This window comes from Schistocerca serialis, chromosome 5 (assembly GCF_023864345.2).
Source record: "Schistocerca serialis cubense isolate TAMUIC-IGC-003099 chromosome 5, iqSchSeri2.2, whole genome shotgun sequence".
Classification (NCBI taxonomy): Eukaryota; Metazoa; Arthropoda; class Insecta; order Orthoptera; family Acrididae; genus Schistocerca; species Schistocerca serialis.
In genome coordinates, this window is record NC_064642.1 from 191,451,928 (window position 1) to 191,474,847 (window position 22,920).

The following is a 22,920-nucleotide window of genomic DNA, read 5'->3' on the forward strand; positions in this document are numbered from 1 at the left end:
GAACATTAGGAAATCCAAATGGACTATTGACAACTTGTATTTGCTTGCAATGGACGTCATCTCAGTCTTTCATACGAAGAAAAAACGTCGTGGTCGCTTTTCTTGATGTTAAGGCACCTTATGATCACAGGCAGACACCGATTCTCTTGAACAGGCTGACGGAGCTTGGTATTCCTTCGAGGATTATACATGGAGTCAGATATCTGGTCGCTCAGTCTATATCAGGTTTAAAGGAATCATCTTCGATCCGTTTCTTGTCTCTCAGGATCTGCCCCAGGGCGCAGTTTTAAGCCCCCTCTTGTATACTCTGTACACTTATGATTTACAAAGGATAATCACTCTGTCGACAAAAAATTTACAATATTCAGACGATGTTTGTGTTTCTTCAGCTGCAGACTCATATGTTCAGAATAAAACGGATTTACCCACTGCTACAGAACACATCGAAGAATGGCTGACAAACAATGGGTTAGAGATTTCGGCTCAGAAATCGGTGGTCGTACATTTTTATAAATCGAACACTGTTTGCATTGTTGATCACGCCACATACCGATAGTATGCTTTCCAGATAAAATCTCGCGCTCGATTCCTCGGTATGTCATTTGGGCTCAGCTGGGCACCTTACATACAATCTATAGTTGATAAATGCGAGAATGGATTCAGTGTAAAGCGCTCTCTCATTCGTGTGTGGTGGGGAGCAGATCAAAGTGTTCTTCTAATGATGTATCGAGGGATTAGTCGATCTAGACTATACTGTGGTTGTGTGCTGTATCACAATGCTCCTAAGACTTACGTCTCCAAATCGGATACTCTTCAGTTCAGAGCCATTCGTACCTGCCTTGGTGCCAAGTATTCGACACCCACAAATGCTCTTTCGGTGGAGGCAGGAGAAATGTCCGTAAGCATTAGACGTCAAATGCTGTCACATTAATTTTTCATTCAAGTAATGGCTTTCATGGAAAGTCCTGTCTACACAAGACCGCATTTACCCATTACGAAATGTCTCCAACAGAAGAACTATAATTCCGGCCATCTGCATAAGCTTTGACTCTTGGTATCCTGTCACACGTTCTATGCGATGCTCTTCACCTTTTCGTTTATTTGAATATGATCTTGACATTCTCAGCTGCCACATTTCAGTCTACTATTATAATATGGCAACCTCGCCGAGTGTGACAGAAAATTTCAGATTTAATTGTCTCATTGAAGCTCAGTAGCCTGGTTATATCGGTATATATGCTGATGGATCCAAAATTCCACAAGAGGAATGTACTGGATGTGCTTTTCCATGCCCTCAGATCCAAATCAATAAGGCCTACAAACTGTCTAAAAGTGCTTCAATTTTTATAGCAGAGACTATGGCAATTTTGGAAGCAATTAAGTTTGTATCTTCTGCTTCCTTCTTGAATATATTAATCGTGTCCGACTCCCTGAGTGTTCGTAAAAGTATTGAACTCCGCTGGTGGACCAAACTTCGAACATGGAATATGTGTCCGGACGTAACGTGTGGTTGATCCACCCGCGACCCCTATTGCAGATGTAATGTGTGGTGGATCGGCCTCCGAGCATAGGTCCGGATATATAGTCCACAGCAGATACACACTCGTACGCTAACTCGGATGTGGTATATTGTGGATCTGCATCCAAACACCGCTTCGTACAGTGCACGTGGCGGATCCACCTCCAAACCCTATCCCGTGCGTGGCATATTGTAGACCCGCATCTCAACATCACTCCGGATATAACGCGCGGCGGATCCACATTCGATCGCTAACTCGGGTCTATTGCAGGTCCTGGGAGCCTTCTGCGAGGCATGCATATTCAGACATACAGAAAACAGAGCAAACGCTCTCCAAATGTGGAAGTGACTGGACAAAATCGCGTACAGTCCTATATTACGCCTCCCGACCAGTGCATTTGGGCTAGGTGTTGGCAGCTGTGCTACATTTACAAGCAATTTTAGAACACACAACGAGAGGTTATGTCATGTTCGCACGGATAGATCTGACATAAAATCGGTAGAATCCCGAAAAATGATGAGGGAATAGATATAAATTGACCGCATATACACCGAAATGTGGGGAATTTGATGAAGTACTTGCATATCTTCTGGTTCGCGCCGAACAATTTGTACATGGGAACAAGTATGCGGCAACAAGAGGAATCAGAGAAAACGTCGACTTCGAAGCGAAGGGAAACAGGGAGGCAGTCTATTTTTTTTTCCATCGAGGCAGCATTATACTGTACGTCTATTGAGGTACCAGTGATACATGCGAGTTGACTACTGTATTTGATGCTTTTCAGTAAGAGAGATAACCATTCACCTCTAAACTTACTTGCATCTGCGTTAAAGGACAACAAATTGTTGACGGGGTGATCGATTGAGATGGAGCTGTAATGAGGTACGATTTAATGGTTGACTGATGCATTCTAGAGAAGGAGAAGTTGCTGCAGGTCAGTTTTTCCAGTGTTCTGTCCGAATGCATCAGTCGTGTGACATAGCCTGAGTTCTACTCGTCTACAGCCGCGTGTTCTGTATGTGGTTTCAAGCACTTGTAACGCCGGAAATGCATATCCTCCTACTTCCATCTATTGTACTATAATTTTTTTCCTTGTTTTGTTACCTCAAGATATGACATTTCTGTGTCTTTATATATTGTAATTGTTTTACTGTTTGTATATATGCTGCTGCTGTGGTCTTCAGTCCGGAGACTGGTTTGATGCAGCTCTCCATGCTACTCTCTCCTGTGCAAGCTTCTTCATCTCCCAGTACTTACCGCAACCCACATCCTTCTGAATCTGCTTAGTGTATTCATCTCTTGGTCTCCCTCTATGATTTTTACCTTCCACGCTGCCCTCCAATGCTAAATTTGCGATCCCTTGATGCCTCATAACATGTCCTACTAACCGGTCCCTTCTTTTTGTCAAGTTGTGCCACATACTCCTCTTCTCCTCAATTCTATTCAATACATCATCATTAGTTATGTGATCTACCCATCTAATCTTCAGCATTCTTCTGTAGCACCACATTTCGAAAGCTTCTATTCTCTTCTTGTCCAAACTATTTATCGTCCATGTTTCACTTTCATACATGGCTACACTCCATACAAATATTTTCAGAAACGACTTCCTGACACTTAAATCTATACTCGATGTTAACAAATTTCTCTTCTTCAGAAACGCTTTCCTTGCCATTGCCAGTCTACATTTTATATCTTCTCTACTTCGACCATCAGCAGTTATTTTGCTCCCCAAACAGCAAAACTCCTTTACTACTTTAAGTGCCTCATTTCCTAATCTAATTCCCTCACCATCACCCTACTTAAGTCGACTACATTCCATTATCCTCGTTTTGCTTTTGTTGATGTTCATCTTATATCCTCCTTTCAAGACACTGTCCATTCCGTTCAACTGCTCCTCCAAGTCCTTTGCTGTCTCTGACAGAATTACAATGTCATCGGCGAACCTCAAAGTTTTTATTTCTTCTCCATGGATTTTAATACCTACTCCGAATTTTTCTTTTGTTTCCTTTACTGCTTGCTCAATATACAGATTGAATAACATCGGGGAGAGGCGACAACCCTGTCTCACTCCCTTCCCAACCACTGCTTCCCTTTCATGCCCCTCGACTCTTATAACTGCCATCTGCTTTCTGTACAAATTGTAAATAGCCTTTCGCTCCCGTTATTTTACCCCTGCCACCTTTAGAATTTGAAAGAGAGTATTCCAGTCAACATTGTCAAAAGCTTTCTCTAAGTCTACAAATGCTAGAAACGTAGGTTTACCTTTCCTTAATCTAGCTTCTAAGATAAGTCGTAAGGTCAGTATTGCCTCACGTGTTCCAATATTTCTACGGAATCCAAACTGATCTTCCCCGAGGTCGGCTTCTACTAGTTTTTCCATTCGTCTGTAAAGAATTCGCATTAGTATTTTGCAGTTGTGACTTATTAAACTGCTTTCTTTGGGATTGGAATTATTATATTCTTCTTGAAGTCTGAGGGTATTTTGCCTGTCTCATACATCTTGCTCACCAGATGGTAGAGTTTTGTCAGGACTGGCTCTCCCAAGGCCGTCAGTAGTGCTAATGGAATGTTGTCTACTCCCGGGGCCTTGTTTCGACTCAGGTCTTTCAGTGCTCTGTCAAACTCTTCACGCAGTATCGTATCTCCCATTTCATCTTCATCTACATCCTCTTCCATTTCCGTAATATTGTCCTCAAGTACATCGCCCTTGTATAGACCCTCTATATACTCCTTCCACCTTTCTGCTTTCCCTTCTTTGCTTAGAACTGGGTTTCCATCTGAGCTCTTGATATTCATACAAGTGGTTCTCTTTTCTCCAAAGGCCTCTTTAAGTTTCCTGTAGGCAGTATCTATCTTACCCCTAGTGAGATAAGCCTCTACATCCTTACATTTGTCCTCTAGCCATCCCTGCTTAGCCATTTTGCACTTCCTGTCGATCTAATTTTTGAGACGTCTGTATTCCTTTTTGCCTGCTTCATTTACTGAATTTTTATACTTTCTCCTTTCATCAATTAAGTTCAATATTTCTTCTGTTAGCCAAGGAGTTCTACTAGCCCTCGTCTTTTTACCTACTTGATCCTCTGCTGCCTTCACTACTTCATCCCTCAGAGCTACCCATTCTTCTTCTACTGGACTTCTTTCCCCCATACCTGTCAGTTGTTCCCTTATGCTCTCCCTGGAACTCTGTACAACCTCTGGTTCTTTCAGTTTATCCAGGTCCCATCTCCTTAAATTCCCACCTTTTTGAGTTCATAACCGATAGATTGTGGTCAGAGTCGACATCTGCCCCTGGAAATGTCTTACAATTTAAAACCTGGTTCCTAAATCTCTGTCTTACCATTATATAATCTATCTGATACCTTCTAGTATCTCCAGGATTCTTCCATGTATACAACCTTCTGTCATGATTCTTGAACCAAGTGTTAGCTACGATTAAGTTATGCTCTGTGCAAAACTCTACCGGGCGCTTCCTCTTTCATTTCTTACCCCCAATCCATATTCACCTACTACGTTTCCTTCTCTCCCTTTTCCTACTGTCGAATTCCAGTCACCCATGACTATTAAATTTTCGTCTCCCTTTATGTCGATGTATACTTGGTTTGTTTTCTAAATATTATTTGTATTTTTACGCTGGGTCTGGCCTAGGGAAAACTATGCTCTCGAGCGATTACATCGATAGGTCGTGTGGAGAACCAAAGTGTTTAGGATCTTTGGTAGTGAACTCTGCCGCATAGAGCGCGGGCAGAGAGAGTCTGGCTGGAAGAGGGCGGTGGAGCAGGTGTGCTGAGTGACGCGGTTTAATTTTTCACTGTCATTAAGGTCGATAGGTGAGGGGGAGGTTACACACTGTCAACTTGCGGTCGTTAACGGTAAACCTCAAGGTCATTAGAAGACTTCCATCTTATGTGTGATGAAACTTGACACATTTCTCTAAACGAACTTTGATTTATACGATGTACTCTATCCCCCCTGTCGCATCTTGGGTGTAAAATCGAGAATTCAGCTTCATTTGTAATTTTCACATGTCGGACACTGTTGCTAAGTGTTTATGTGGTTCCTTGTAGGAGGTATCCGCCTCTCCTAAAGATCATTTTATATAGTCCTGATGCAGGCATTGTATAATTTCTGAACCGTGATCGGATTTGAACAGTGGACACAATACATCTCTGGAAAACTATATTGTGCATGTTTCACGCATAGCCAGTGTTTTAAGGAAGTAGTTTTCTCGTTTTACGGATCGATACCGTTGTTTATCGTGGAGAAACCGGGAAGAAGGATGTATGTCATGCGCTTGAAATATATTTCTTACATTGGAATGTTAACAGTGCTACATTCCATATAACTGATAGGTCGGAAGCGCAGGCGATCTAACATTGTAGCCCGTTTTCAGTGCAGAACGTAGTAACCTTAGGAGTGTATGTGTTTATGTTCTCTCTTACCAATACCTTCCAGGTACTGATCCTAGACTCTATAACAATACTTTAGAGTTGATAGCTTCGTTGATTTACGTAAAAATGCGTCGAGCTCCATCCGTCTGGAGCTCCATCGCGCATAAAAATCAGTCGTTTATTGTTCTTCTTAACCGTCTGCTATTACATCACGACACTGAAATGTTGCTATACATCGATAAGGAGTGCAAAGCTCCTCGACATGGGCGCATCTCGAGGAATCTTGAGCACTTGGATGGGTGAGGACTCGGTAAGTTCCGTTCATTCGCGAGATGTGGAATGTAGCGGCCTATTTCTGGTCGGACGCAGATTAAATCGGTAACGGTGCTGCAGGGTGGGTTGGTCAATGACAGTGTGAGGAGGGTCTTTCACTCTCTAGTTTTGCCCTAAGGCAGCGAGAATGCTCTGTGACTCCCATACGCAGAGACATAGATCGTAAATTAAGCACTATTCTCGAGGTGATAGAAATATGTGGGGTGCTGTCTGGTATACTTTGATGATTTATGTGTTCTAGAATTAACACTGAATGGACATACTGCACAGTCATCTGTCCATGTTCACAAAGGTACTTGCAAAGTGGAGAAGGGGTGGTTTAGCTATGATACTGGAATTGGGATAACATGCTGTCACATGCTGTGTTGAAGTTACTGTAAAACTGCTAAAATTGTTCGCCCTATCAACTGTGATGCTTATTATTAGAGTACATCGATGGTGTCTTTTCCATCCCATCCGTGCACTGGCACGCTGTTAGTTACGACATAATGATTGACTGATATCGCTTGTTTGAGTTGGGGAAAGAGTTTTGGTGGATGGAAAGCACCTTCTGGGGTGGATAGCACCGAAACACTGATGGCGTATGTAAGTGCAATATGAGGAATCAGTCGAAAGGGAATGCAGTGCCATCAGCTATTCCATCAGTGTGAGAGTCTAAATGTAGAGCTCGTGAATCACCTTCTGACTGTAGTTTGGAAACCTACGCCAACCCCATAAAACTCTTCCAGTTTGATTATGTTGTAACTGTCTTTTATTTAAAATCAGCCAATGTGTGGCGTGTTATGTTATCCGCCATAAGAACATGACTTACACCGCGCAGCGCCTGGTTTCCTGCGAACAGTACTTCTTAATGTCAATTTAGAGCCTGGCACATTCCTAGAAGTTGTGGCAGAAACACGAAATGTTTGGCATTGTACAAAAGCGTGTTAGAAAACTGTGTTTCAAACATCTAAACAGGACGAGAGGGAGCGTCTCTTGCGATTTAGTATAGTCTGTGGGATGCATCATTCGCCTAAGGTATAGGTGATCAAACTTTAAAGTGACCTTTGTAGTGCCTGTATATTTAATAGGATCGTGCCACACAGGCAGCAGTAGCAGCATAAGTTTGAGGTTTAAATTCGGTGAGGGACGGGTATACCGTTAGGAATGCTGTTCTGGGGAGCATTGCGAAATCTCTTTCTCCGCGCTGGACCGCACCGCAGCTATGCGCCATTGCGCCAGCATCGGTGCCTGGGTGGCTTCTATATTGGATGAAGTTAGTGGAGCTTCTATAGTTCTTAATTTTTCTCTGTTTGGTGGTAGAGAATAACGATGATAGCATGTTAGGCTGATAGATTTGAATGGACGTGGATCTGTAGTACTTGTATGTAGCATGGGGACGCACCACAATGCGCACATTTCCACCTAATGGTAAAAACATGCTCCTGTCGCACTAACTCAGGTCGCTCTGTTTCTACACGGGTTGCAGAAGGTGGTGGATATGGTTTTCTCCGACTTCTGCTCAGTTCTGACTTAAAGTGGAACGATCACATGCGCAAAGCTGTAGAAATGGGAGCAGTTGCAAGATGCTTAGGGACTGACTAAAGCCAGGTTGTAATTTTACTGTAGCAGACATGTTCGAGGAAGGTGACTCGTTGCGAGATATGAGAATACCAGAAATATGACTGAGTAGTGGTTGTAATCATTAAAGGAGTTGTCAGTAGTATCCAACGCAGGTATGTGCTTGAATGGAAAGACCTGATTCGAAATCATGGACATCATTTATAGCGGATAGCATAACACTAGATATCAGAGAAGCTAGTGTATATTTTCCTACGACCTCAATCAACACATCATCTACTACTACTGTTTGTGTTCCTTCTCAACCAGTCATCGCCTATAACTCAGTGGATATATTGCGGAACCTCTGATATGGTATCGAGACAGAATGAGCTACAAATACAATAGAATTGTCTAGCTGGGGCGGTGTGAGGGAGTCGCAAATAATGCTTACATACCACGTTCCTTAGCCGAATCACTTTCAAAATGTACTAATTTTATCACGAGGCTGCATTGTGGGCTACGTATTGGTCTGATAATAGACATTCCTATGTTCACCGTCACGGTATAGTCCAGAAAAAACCAGCTCGTACCACGAGTTGTAAAGCGGGTATAGCTTTTAACATGGATACTTGTGTGCATCTGCTTGTGACAGTAGCATACAGTAGTTGTTGAGATCTCGAGTTTTTAACATCTGGCCGATTATGTCTCTCTTTCTAAGACACAGTAGTAGCACTCGCAAGAAAAACCGAAGAGAAATGTCCACCCATCATTGATTTTCGGTCAGTATTATTTTGCACTGTGTGGAATCATTTATTGGTCAAGTATTATACTTAGTAGTAGTGGGGGGTGCGTGATATGTTCGCATTTGTGCATGAGGCTTATAATGTATGTGTTTGTGTTCCGACTTGTGTAAAGGAAATGACTATGTGCAGTCGTAAGGAAGGTACAGATATTTCCATTTCCAGAGCCACAGCCTTCAGCAGGGTGTATTTCCAATACTTCGCTCATTGTCTAATGTCATTCAATTGAGACCGCGATCGTAATATTTACTTGTAAGTACAGGGATAAAATATATATGTGATCGATTTCTTAGGATGGTTGGTTTTACCTGTGCATGCTCGGCCTGCAGCGCCGGTGACCTGTGCGGGAATGATTCAAGTTTCCCATTAAGTTTCCCATTAACGGCAGCAGCCGTCCGAATGCAGAGGCCAGTTGGAGTGTAGGAATGTATCTGAGTTAACTTCGTCATCCTCTAGATGACCGAATAGCGAAATAATACTTAGTATGTGTTGAGCGGCTTTCGTGATCAAGTGGAAATTTGAGAAGATTGTGTATGGAGGTGCGTTTGTGCTGGACCGTTATTCCCTCCCATGTATATTGTTCGGTTGACTGCTTCTGCACATTGCGCGCCTTTATTCAGTTGAGAGAAGATCGATTGTGGGATGTGCATCTAGCATGTGGAAGACACATGAGAAACACCTTAGTTGACCTTGTAAATTGTTGGGATGATTTCGAATCTCTTACAGCACCGAGATCGGTATTCGCAGGTGGAAATATCATTTTTCGTCTGTTTGTTTCAAGTTACTCAGTGGTCTAGAGCACCCTCCACCTAGCTAAAGTTTCGGGTTTGTATAGAAATAATTCCCAGTCTGTATCTTCGGAATTATGTTGCGTGAGCGATCGGTAGGATGCTGCCCAGTGCTTGATATCGAGAAGTACCGCGAAAATGGTATAATATTATGGCGAACCATGCGAAAATGCGTGTGTTCTTGTAATCCCCGAGTCTGAAGACATGTGTAGAAAAGCGAGCAAGCAAGGAAGCAGGTTTGGAGCAGAAACATCATCGTGTTTGTGCTGAGGGGAAACAATCCCCAATTTGTAGAACAGTTCTGAGAGCGACTTTGGTCCGCTGGGGGTGCTCTGATCATGCGCTGGATGATTTGTGATTTGTGATCGTCAGCTGCGGGAAAATATCTAATGCTGTGAGGAGTGTATATATGGTACTGTCTGCCTTCGTGGTATATGTACTAATGATGTAAAAGGGATGATTTTGTTTGGTTCAGGATACCAATTGTATGTTTACTACATCGACATGGTACACGGTGATGTATTGCTCAGTTGGAGATTGGTTTTCCGCACTAATATTCAAGCTCCTGTCCTTGGTGGGAGAGCAGTGTAATTGAGTAGGAGTCTTTCCGTATTTGATGTTATGTAGGGTACGCAATGATATATTGATGAGCTGCAGGTCGTTTTCACGTTCTAATATTCAAGCTCCTGTCCTCGGTAGGAGAGCAGTATAATTGAGTAGGAGTATTTCCGTATTTGACTATATGTATGGTAGTTAGTAAGATTTTATGCCAGTGCAATATGGCGATCTGTGTAAAATAACTGCAGAATGTCTCGTCTGCAGAAGGAAAAAAGGCAGACAGTGCTATGATACCGGCAACATCAGTAATTCGGTGGGTAAATTCGATAAGAGCCAATCATAATGCTCAATTCATTCACATCTTTTGTGCTGGGATATAGGAGCCTCTGCATAGCGGAAGGAACGTTTGTGTTCGTTGAAAGCAGGAAGGGTAACATGTGATGGACTGGGTACCACGTTAGGTCCGCGACGAAGACTGAATTCGGCGTTATTCCACGCTATTTTCGTAAACAGGTTCTGTTAGGGTAAGAATTTCCGCGCACTTCGCGGCATAGCGTCAGACACGCTGTGCAGTTAAGTGCTCTTAGACACATCTCTAATGTTGCAATAGGAACAATGCGCCCTGTGCTACTCTGTCATCAACGGTAAAGACAAGTGCTGCCCACAGGTGTCTTGTATATGAGAGCTGCGTGAGGGCGCCTTAGAGTTCTGTGACGTCAGTATAAAACTGATTGTATACCCGAAAATACAGGCAACTTTCACCTGCGTCCGGTGGCAGCCCACAGCTGTGACGGTGCGTGCATCTCTGGAGCGCCTGCGCTCCTGTCCAGTCGCTTAATCAACGGCACCTAGCTTACCACATATTTCGAGAGGAATTTCTCAGGTACCAAGTAGGAAAGGGATGTCACCATATTATGCTTGAGGGCAACTGTACATGGTTTGACAGCTGACAGCCACGTCACTTCGCGGGAGCTGTCACTATCCTCATATGCGCTCTACTGGACAGAGTGTGGGAGGGGGGCAGTGCTTGTGCGTGTTGATTGCGTGTCTGTTGCATTATTTTGCAAGCAGGTCTGTAGGCTGCACTATGCTTCATTTGGACAGTTTGTGAGTACTGAGCGTGTCTACACATTACTGTGCTGCATTATTTAGGAGCAGTTTGCAGGTCTGTACTGAAATTATTTCGGTAAATTAGGAGCTGTTTGCGTGTCCGCAGAGTGCTATTTAGGAGTAGTTTACAGGTCTGCAGATTGTGTACTGTGACCCCAAGCACATCAGGGCGAACGTTTTGTGTCAGTGCGGTAAATACACTCCATCCCTTTATAAAATGTTCAAAAATAAATAGAGTATACTCCTTCCTTACTCTCCGCAGCAGCCCAGTGCAGGCTGAGTCATTTTCGCGCCATTTTCCCCCTCCAGACCACCATCTTGGATTAGGCCACAAGAGGGATGACAGCACCCTCTGGTGGCAGTATTGTGTACTAAGTCAGTTGGAGTCTAGATCTTGTGGTGGAGACATTGCCTGCAAAGTAAAGACTTATGTCCAGCACAAGCAGAGTCATTTTCCAGCCATTTCCCCCACCATCTTGGATTACATCACTGAATGGATGACAGCACTCTCTGGTGGTGGTACTGTGTACTAGATCTAGATCTCGTGGTGAACAGACCGTTTGCCGCCATCTTGGATAATGGTACTTGGGTCATCAGCTGGTGTCATAGTTGCCATCTTGGATTACGTCACAGAACGGACGACAGTGCCCTCTGGTGGTGGCTCTGGACCTCAAGGTGAACACACTGGATTATGATAGTGGCACAAATTGTTTAAATAAAGACTGGTGCATGATTTCGACAGTTGACAATTACAAGCATGCTTGCAGAGTCACTTAGTGGTTCACATGTTTGTAGGCTGTGTGACGTGACCCCAAGCATGACAGAGTGTGTGTTTTGTATCAGTGTAATAAATATTCTCCATCCCTAAATAAACTGTTCCTCTCTCCACCAGCCCAGTGCAGGCTGTCCTTTTCTCACCAATCCCTAGGAAGAGGTGGTGGTCGGATGACTTAGGTTAGCGGAGGTAGTCCAAGTGTCCTCTCTTTCACGCCATTTTCTTAGCTTAGTAGAGAAACCCCAAGTGACCTTTCTTTACCACCAAAGTTGAAACTTGGCGCCAGTTCCTAGGAGGAGGTGGCGATTGGGTGACCTAGATTAGTGGAGATAGTACAAGTGTCCTTTCTTTTGCGCCATTTTCTTATCTTAGTAGATACGTGAATTGACCTTTCTTTACCACCAAAATTAGAACTTGGCGCCAGTTCCCAGGAAAAGGTGGCGGTCAGGTGACTTAGGTTAGTAGGGGTAGCCCAAGTGATCTATCTACCCTCGATTTTCTTAGGTTAGTAGAAATAACCATGGTGTGATGCATTATCCTGATGGAATTTGAACTTCCTGCAATTTTTCGGGGGCCGGGGAGGGGGGTTAATTTTGAGACCTATTTTCCCGCCAAAATTCAAACTTCCCGCCAAAAACCGCCATTTTGGATGACGTCACAGACGCCATATTGGATGATGTAATCGCTGCCTTCTTGGATAACGGTACTTTGGGGTGGCATAGCTCTTGTCCCAATACTTACAGTAAGCAGATTCAGAAGGATTTAGGTTGCAGCTGTTATTCGGAGATGGAGAGGCCCGCACAAGATAGAACAGCGTGGAGAGCTGAATCAAACCAGTCTTAGGACTGAACACCACAACATCAGCTGAGTTAGGACGTCAGTAACAAAAAGATCCAGTTATTATTTTGTTCTGGTTGCCAAGAATGACCTCTGCCCATACTAGCTCACAGGACCTATCTACTTCAATTCCGCTACTGATAAAGTACTTCTAACTCCAACAAACACGCCTCCACCAATTGTGTTTAGCCTATTCTTTCGGAACGCCATTAAGTTCTTTGCAAAAATTTCGGCTGAATGTATTATTGGCTTTATTCAGCTTTCGGTTCCTATAACGTTTTGAACATCAGTGCTTTCTATTAGCGCTTGGAGGTCTGGTGCTTTGGTTCAAATGGCTCTGAGCACTATGGGACTTAACATCTGAGGTCATCAGTCCCCTAGAAGTTAGAAATACTTAAAGCTAACTAACCTAAGGACGTCACACACATCCATGCCCGAGGCAGGATTCGAACCTGCGACCTAGCAGGCACGCGGTTCCGGACTGAAGCGCCTAGAACCGCTTGGCCACTGCGGCCGGCTCTGGTGCTTTGCCAATACAGCTACAACAGTTTACAACTGTTATACCAATGGTTCCTGTGTCTGCATTCTTCCTGTGTCTGGCCTGCATCCTTTGAGACTGAAGTCCTTTTTGTGTTTCCTTGAGACCCTCCAACCTAAAAAATACCACCCAGTCCACACCACACAGTCCCTGTTACCCTTGTAGCCGCCTCCTGCGTGTAGTCTATTCTGACCTATCCAGCAGAACCCGAAACCCAACCACCCTATGGCCCAAGTCAAGGAATCTGCAGCCTACATGGTTGCAGAACCTTCTGAGCCTCTGATTCAGACCCTCTACTCGTCTCTGTATCAGAGGTCCGCAATCGGTCCTGTCGACTATGCTACAAATCGTGATCTCTGCATTCATCTTGCAAGCAAGAATGGCAGCTTTACCACTTTGTTAGCCACTCTAGACGAGAGAGAATCTGTTCCGATCCAAAGTGATACACATCATGACATGGGCCACCACCTGCAGTTGGCTGTACCGTGTGCTCTTCATGACATCTAGAAGGATCCTTTCTACTTCTGGAATGACTCCGCTCGGTATGCACACGGAGAGCACATTGGTTTTCTTTCCCTCCTTGGCAGCCATGTCCCTAAGGGGACACATAACACGCCTAACGTTGGAGCTCCCAACTATCAATAATCCCACCCTCTGTGACTGCCCGGATCATGCAGGCTGAAAGGTTTCCTCTAAAGCAGGACAAGCGACTACATCTGGCTGAGGGACAGTGTCAGCCACAGACAGCACCTGGAACCTGTTTGTCTTATTGGGGAGGCCTTACGGCGGCCCCCTGGGAAGTCTTTCACTGCCTGCCACGCCGCGAGTCGACCTCCCACTCGTCCACGTGTGAGGATTCAACCTGAGTGAAAACAGTAACTGGTCTGGCCATCAGTGCAGACCGATCAGTGGACTCAGACGGGCTGGACGTCCGTTAGATCCCCGCGGCCAGCCCACATCCGTGGTTACACGGCTTCAAGCTGTGTAATCGAAGAAATCACAGCGTGGAGCTGAGAGCGAAAAGTCGCCAACTCAACTCGCATCCGCCCACAGCTATCACAGCCCCTGTCCATAGTAAAGATCGTGTAAACTACACTACGTAGACAAAAAAAGGACTATTAAGACGCGCTACGAGCTCTACTGTAGATACTGACGAAAACACATAAACGGTGTCTAACAGATTAGTTTAACGCGCAGAGATTCAAAAACTGAACTAACAAAGCGCTCAGGTGAGAGTTATTCGCTCCTTATTAAGAAGTTTAAATAGGTCAAAAAATCGGTTTACTTTCCGACACAAACGAAAACTCGAGAACTGTGTCTCTTAGGTAGGAAACTAACGAGCAGAAACTCAAGCACACAGATGAAAGTATACAATTAGCTCTTGTTTAGGAACTCGTAGAATATCACAAAATAAGCAGGGCCAGTTTGTGAACACTTTTCCACACAAGCGACTTATCATTTGGCACCCCCTCCCTCACTCTTCCCTCGTACACTTTTAGAGGTGGCTAATCCTGTCAACTAACCACATTTCATCCGTGTAAGTGGAGATGGAACGGAGTAGCATGCTAACGACGGTTATAATGGGACAATTGCACTTAAAATCGTAAGGAGGCATATGGCAGTGATTGCACGGACACCATTAACTTCCTGTGCTTTTTTTTCTGTTGGGATTTCATCCGTGTCATATCAAAATTCCTGGAAGTGGACACTGTGCCACCCAGAGTTGGCGAGCGATAGGGGGCGAGGGACCGCCACAGGCGTCGTTCCCTTGAGACGCAGACAGCGGTGTCTTTTAACAAGCTGGGCTGTGAACACACGGATGAGGAAAAGCTGGAGAGCAGGGTTTGTGCAAGCCCAGGGACAGTCGACAGGCCAGCGCCGTGCCACAGACCGGCAAGGGCTAAGACAAAAGGTCAGCACGCAATTTTCCCCCCGAGTTTAACCTGTGGGCCACATAGCGCGCCCTGAGACGCACGAGAAAAACTTGTTGATGTTGTGAAGGACTTCACGGAAATCTTATTCTGGGCCTGCAGAAGCGTAAGTTCTAGCCGCAGATAACATCTTTAGAAAGCCTATCAAAAGACGCCACTGACTGTGAGTTTGTTGCTTGGCTGGTGGCCCGCCACGATCACGTCAAAAGAAGTGACCGTTTTATTCTTCTTCTTTTCCTGTAGTGGGGGAACCGCTGTGGTGGGAAAAGTACCGTCTGTTACTGGTAAGTCCTGAGTTCACCTTCTAGATAGAGAAGGATGGTAAAGAAGTTGATTAGGAGAAGAGTTTTTACTGAGCAGCTGGAAGGAGAGTGAAAAGACATTACAAAATTATGCCATTGGCCAGTGTTGGTGGTAAATTGGGTGATTGGCTAGAAGATTTTACGTGGACACAAAACTGACGCTAGGCGTGAAGGAGGGCACTTTCTAAACATTTGTGTTTTTGGTGTTGGAGTAGAAACATTTGGGTCCGAGGATTCGATGAGTGAGATTCAAGTGGAATATTTTGTGTCAGACTTTGATCTTGTGATTAGCAGACAGGCATACTCAGAGGAGCGTACAAATGACTGGCAGAGATGGAGGGCCCCCTCGAGTTATGGCAATAAAATTTGACGTTGACCATCGGTATTTGTGGTAAGACCACATTGCAGCATCAGCATGATAGGAACGGATTGGCGCAATAACTTGTTAATTTGGATGGAAGCAGTGATCTCTCTAACGATAGCTCTGCCCCAGTAGGATATTTGTCTTCATTCACTGTCAGCCTCACGCCTTACAAGCAATCACTTCATACCTATAACATAACTTAGCAATTTAATAACGCTGATAGTGAATCATCGTAAGCCGGCCCCATCCATCTCAGAATGTTTCGAGCAACCTGTGACCGCCATTAATGTGACCATCTATGTACTATTTGGATTGAAACCTTTAGTGATGAATGTTAAACCCTTGAAGATTTAATATTATGTCATTTGTGAAATAAATTCTGAATTTCTTTTACTCAATTATTTTACTTTCGTGACCACTGAATCCCATGTCCATAGATTTAAGTAACAGAAAGTTCAGTGCGAACCACTCAGGATACAGTTCTCAGAGCCCCATAACAGACGTCGTTTTTATTAAATTCTGTTGCGGAATTTTATTAATCAGAACTGGCTCCTGAGGAGTGATCTGTTGCCGTAACTGTACCGGCTCATCAGCCAGGTGTAAAACCTTCCACCACTGTCAGTTTTTGCTACTAGTTTTGATACATGAACTCTGAACTCCTCCCCAACAGGCCATGAAGGCCCAACAGTACCAACCGGCCGCCGTGTCATTCTCAGCCCAAGGGCGTCACTGGATGCGGATATGGAGGGGCATGTGGTCAGCACGCCGCTCTCCCGGCCGTATGTCGGTTTCCGAGACTGGAGCCGCTGCTTCTCAATCATGTAGCTCCTCAGCTTGCCTCACAAGGGCTGAGAGCACCCCGCTTGCCAACAGCGCTCGGCAGACCGGATGGTCACCCATACAAGTGCTACCCCAGCCCGACAGCGCTTAACTTCGGTGATCTGACGGGAACCGGTGTTACCACTGCGGCAAGGCCGTTGGCAGTTTTGATACACACTACAAACAAATCTTGTGTCCGGGCGCCACTCTCAGCATGGCGTTCCAATCGGCCACTATTAATTGTGGAACGGCCTGTACAGAAATCTCACATTTGTAGTACCTTTGCCGCCCCTCTCAGCTCGGCGCCCCAAGCGGAGGCTCGGGTCTCGTGGGCCTCAAACCAGTCCTGATTATAAGGGTGTACCGTCAGTATTTGGAGTCGTGATAGCGAAAACATTTAAGGTCATTGTTCGGAGTACACTTAGAAGACGACCATGTAAGTTGTCAGAATATCGTGGACAGAAATGGAATCTTCACCTCAGCTAAAAAACCAGAAACATGTCATCAACTATTTTATGCCTTTTTAGCTAACCTTTTCAATGGAATCGATAGTCATTTGCCCACAGGAGACGGCCAGAGAATCAATGACACGGTATATGAATTATTATTTTGTGAATTTTATGGAGGAAAACACACACAGTATCGGTGTAATATAACTGAATATTCATTGTTGATTTCACAAACCGGTTTTCTGCTGTTATGCCATCATCAGCTTCATTTTTATCTTTGTACCTAAAGACGGCGTAACAGCCGAAAGCCGGTTGGTGAAAGAAATAATAAATATTGTAGAATATTACACCAGTGTCGTCTGTGTTTTGATTCCATAATGTATAAAATATTCTACCAAGAACCGACCAAACAATGAAAAATTACAAGATTGTGATATGTCCGTACATGAATGGTGGAGGGGCAAAGACTCGGGAAAGAAGCCACCTCGCCAGACAATGATACTATGTCAAGCCTGCCCGTAGTATTTATCGTATAGTACTCTCGATTATTTCATCTGTAGTTCAAGATGAAAAGCACATTGGAGCTATTAATCGTTGGACAGCAAAACAGGACAATGAAAATGCATATTATGAGCGAGATATTAGCAAATTAAGCATTATTCCCAATTCCCTTTGGAAGGAACTTTTCTTGGCAATTGTTCGTTTGCTCTAGCCTTAAAAAAAAGAAAATGTAACTCGAGAACAACGAAAGTTGCTAATAAATAATTCGAATTGTAGCACAAAGAATCTTAATTGGCTAGTGAAGCATTTCAGCTACTGCTGATAGATCGCTCAAAACTTCGGTAATGAGCGTAAATGACAGTCAACCAGTTATTGCTCAAAGACACACGAGTCACAGAAGTCTGACAGCACCTTTCCCACAAGAATCCCCATGCTCTGACATTCTTCCGTCCTTTAAGTGCACCATGAAAGACGCAAGTTACTTACGGTCGCCGGTCAATATTTCTTTTGTTTTAAAGTGATAACTAATAGCCAGGAAGGCAATCCTGAGATTATCATTGAAAGAATAGGAATATTAATGTAGGCCTATCCTTTGTGATGGAAAGATTTTCATTGTTTTGCTTCAAACACTACAGAGCAAACTACAAGTGTAAGCAGCTTCGTGCCGACTAACTTACATCGACAGTCGAAACTAGATCAGTTTCATATAAAAATAACTGGGTCTTAATTTTATTCCTTTTAGTGGAGCACCTATTCCGTTTATTTCTACTGATTTCAAATGGTGCATTAATTGGTTTGTTTCTAATTAATAAATGAAATTAATGGAAATTACCTTCTCAAGCTATATAACGTAAAAGAACAATACCACATAAATAGCTTCTTAAAGTACGCTCATATAATAAGTCAACTGCCCCATGTGAGGGTGAAAAAATCTCGCTATGTGTCACAAATACACTCTAGAAGCCACCACAGCTGTATACGGCTAAAAACCAAAATAGATTTTGTATACGGTAGATGTCCCATCATTCAGCGATCCATATGATACTTGGAACCATGGAGCAAACCCTAATAACGAATTTTTGGTAGACATCTCAGAAATACTATTAATGATGAAAAGACTGGCGTTGTCAGGTACATTCCTTCTGAGTTGATCAGCTACATCCAATGATACCTCCACAAAGAGAGTGACCGTATTTTGCTGTCAACGTACGTGTAGCACAGGACACAGTACTAACTTCTCTGCCAGCAAGAAGTTATGAGAAAAGTTGATACGTAATTCCATCAAATTTGTAGCACTCTCGTCATCTATATTAGATTAGATTAGATACAAATTTCGTTCCATAGACTCAAAAATGAGATTATTCTGTGGGTTTGAACAAGTCAGAAAGCATAACATAAAAAGCATAGAACATTTGAATATAATACTCACGTCCCTGACCGTTTGTCAGGATATTGTCAAGATATGTGAATATCACAGTAAATTGGAACTGCTAATATTTACAGAATTAATATACTGTCAGAATGAAACATAATTATGTAATTTTAATAACATTATCGTACACAAAATACCTAATCTTGACTGTTGTGACCAAGTGCTGTCAAAACTGAAATCTAACACACATTTTTACTTAAACTGGTCCAATAGCCCCTGTTAAGACACTAATCTATAGAGGCGAAGGAGTTGTCTACCAAAAAGTCTTTTAAATCTCTTTAAATTATGCTTTACCTAAAACCAAGTTTTTGATGGTTGCTGGCAATTTATTGAAAATGTATGTTCCTGAATATTGGACCCCTTTTTGGACCAAGGTAAGGGATTTTAAGTATTTATGTAGATTATGTATTGAGCTATTGTTTGGAAATAGAGACATACTATTTGCAACAAATTTCGTTAAGGAATAAATATACGAAGAAGCAGTTGTTAGAATACCCAGATCCTCGAACAGGTCTCTACACGATGGTCTTAAGTTTAAACTGCAAATGAGTCTTATTAAATGCTTTTGGAATCTAAAAGCTTTTGCTTGGTTTGACAAGTTAGCCCAGAATATGATCCCATATGATATAATAGAATGAAAGTAAGCGAAGTTTGCAAGTTTTTTCATATTTGTATCTCCTACATATGATATCATCCGCAGTGCATAAATCTGATATCTTCATAAAGCACTTACTTCGTACATCAGAAAAAGAGTTAGGAAAACGCAGGGGTATCAACAAGACCAGGGGCATCAATCAAATAGGAGAAACAAGCACGCCTGTACGTTTAGATTTTGCATTTACGCTCAGGAATTACGTCCTTCTCTGGCTATTATTTATCCTCTTGCTCAGCGAGGACCATATTGTGATTATAAAAGTGCGCAGTTATTCCTCTTTAGAGAGGTGTAAAAAATTACCGACCGTATCGCTGACCTCTGTTGCAGGAACCTTACAGAGCATATTCTAACCTCTTGATACTGAGACGTTCCTGGTAGAAAACAAATTTCTCTCAGGGACCCAGCATGGATTTAAGAAAAGCCATTCGTGTGACGCACAAATTGCCTCTACATGTAATGAACGCCTACTGAAAGAAAAAGTATTAGATTTCAAGATTAGTAGTGGACGTGTTGAGCTCTTCACATCATTATCATGAAGGCACTACAATTCACAGCGGCACTACCAGGATCATAACAAGTCTGTTTAGTTAGAGTGCCATGAAGGCAACACCGAGACCAGAGTGAAGCGGATTGAACAACTCTCCACAATGTTTTGTGAAGGAAAACGAATTGAGCGTGACACATGATAGCGCATAAGGAAAACAGGAAAAATCTTTTAATGTTAGCGCTTGTCAATATTACAGCCAGAAACAATATTACCTGCCTAAAAGTACAGCGCAATGAAACACTATATGCTTCGTCTCTCGGCAGTGTCAGTAGTTCTCCTGTAACCCCAGACGATCAGCAGCGGAGCATTTGCAAGTAGAAGACACGCTACGGAAAATTTAGTATGGGATCAGTTTCACGAAAAATCGTAATGTTGTGCAACAAGTCGTTTTACATTCACATCACAAATTAACGCGTAAATTTGGCTACACGCTGAACAGTTATAAGTATTTTGTATTATTATTATTACTATTAGTAATAGTAGTAGTAGTACTAAATATACATATGTGAGTTAGTAGCTCCTACCCACCACCTTTTACACATTACAACCACAGAAATTCTTCTACGGCATATAAGGAGTTGTCAAGAAAAATTTTTTCAATTTGTTTTCATATATTACATTGCTGTCTGCCAGACATTTTGTAACACCGGGTAAGTAATCAAAAGTCTTAGCTGCGACATTGTGCCGCCCTTTTTATGATAAAGACAACCTTAATGAGGGGTAATTAATATCATTTTTCCTTATGGTATTGTAATTATGCACATGACTGTTCCTTTTGAACTGTACCAGATTACTTACAACATGCTTCATAACGGAATAAATATATTGTGAAGCAGTAGTCAGAATGCCTAAGTCCTTAAGCAGAAGTCCATGAAATGATCGTGGGTGAGCACCACTCATTATTTTTGAAGCATGTTTTTGAGCAATGAAGACTTTCTTGCTTAAAGATGAGTTATCCCTGAACATTAATCTGTACGTCGTTATTGAATGAAAATACAAAATAATTCAACTTACTGCTTTATCTCTCCCCAAGATTTACAGTGATTCTAAGAGCAAACGTGGCTCAACTAAGTTGTTTTAGGAGTCCCAAAATGTGCTTTTTCCAATTTAAATTTTCATCAATATGGATACATAAGAATTTTGAAGTTTCAATCCTACTTATTATTTCCTCGGCATGTGTTACACTTGTCATTGGTGTAGTGCCTCTAGCTGTGCAGAACTGAATATGTAACGAGCGATGGACTAAGTTTCTAATGCTTTGATCCATTCTGCCAAATTGACGAACACATATGAGCATTAAAATGTGGCAGCCATTTATAAAAACCTACGGATACAAAACTATTTTACTTACAACATAAGGTTGATGTTGACAATGCTTTCGATGTACAGATATTTACCTTGGCGTGAGTTTCCTGCAAACACCTTTGGTTTGACGCTCTTTCTGCAGGTGACCGTATCTGCACATTACTTTTTTCCAAATTACTTGGAAATACTAGACACAACACTGATATACAGTGGTCTTCTCTCATTCACTTCACACGTAAATTTATTTTTCAAAATGCAAAGGACAATTGCGAGCCTGTTTTATCGGAAACCAATTTGCTCTTCTCATCGCAATAATCGGATTTCTTCGTCAGTAGCCTGGTTCTCAGTGGAAACCTAGGATAAAATAATAAATTCATGTACTCACTTCAAGTTAAACAAGTGAAAGTTCTTTCTGTGCTGGTGTGCAAGACTAATGTACAAAATCACTAACAGATAATACTTTGATACCGTATTCGCTTGGAATAAGAACTACTTGTAGTTCTGCTGCTCCCGTGCGTGCAGCTACACGTCGCGCGAACAGTAGGCATGATTCCTTAAAGAAATTCGGCAGTTGCTTATGTTACAAGTTCGCAAGTATACTCTCTAGCTTTCAGATGGACCGCAGAATGCCGTTACACAACAGGGCTGCCAGTAGTACAGCGTGGCACTGCAGGGAGAGCTAAATAACGTGGCACAGCCTCTCTATTTGCAGTGTATTCTATATCTTTGGTATATCTCACGTGAAGAGGACTATGTAGTTTTTGGGAAACCCTGCTTGGTAAATTTAAATCACCTGCATTCAAAGAAGACATGCTCGTCCACTACGCTGCCACCTTCTTATATCTTGCGCAGCAATGATGGAAATAAGATATGAGAGGGTTGCATGCGTACAGTGGCATGTAGGCAGTAACTTTTCCCTCGATCATTTCGCCAATGTAGTAAGATACACTCCTGGAAATGGAAAAAAGAACACATTGACACCGGTGTGTCAGACCCACCATACTTGCTCCGGACACTGCGAGAGGGCTGTACAAGCAATGATCACACGCACGGCACAGCGGACACACCAGGAACCGCGGTGTTGGCCGTCGAATGGCGCTAGCTGCGCAGCATTTGTGCACCGCCGCCGTCAGTGTCAGCCAGTTTGCCGTGGCATACGGAGCTCCATCGCAGTCTTTAACACTGGTAGCATGCCGCGACAGCGTGGACGTGAACCGTATGTGCAGTTGACGGACTTTGAGCGAGGGCGTATAATGGGCATGCGGGAGGCCGGGTGGACGTACCGCCGAATTGCTCAACACGTGGGGCGTGAGGTCTCCACAGTACATCGATGTTGTCGCCAGTGGTCGGCGGAAGGTGCACGTGCCCGTCGACCTGGGACCGGACCGCAGCGACGCACGGATGCACGCCAAGACCGTAGGAT

General features: G+C 43.2%; 1 pseudogene; it reads right to left on the reverse strand.

The window, feature by feature from the left end:
- Window positions 1-16,653: 16,653 nt before the first annotated feature.
- LOC126482537 (5S ribosomal RNA) lies at window positions 16,654-16,771 on the reverse strand (annotated as a pseudogene).
- Between the last annotated feature and the right edge of the window lie 6,149 nt (window positions 16,772-22,920).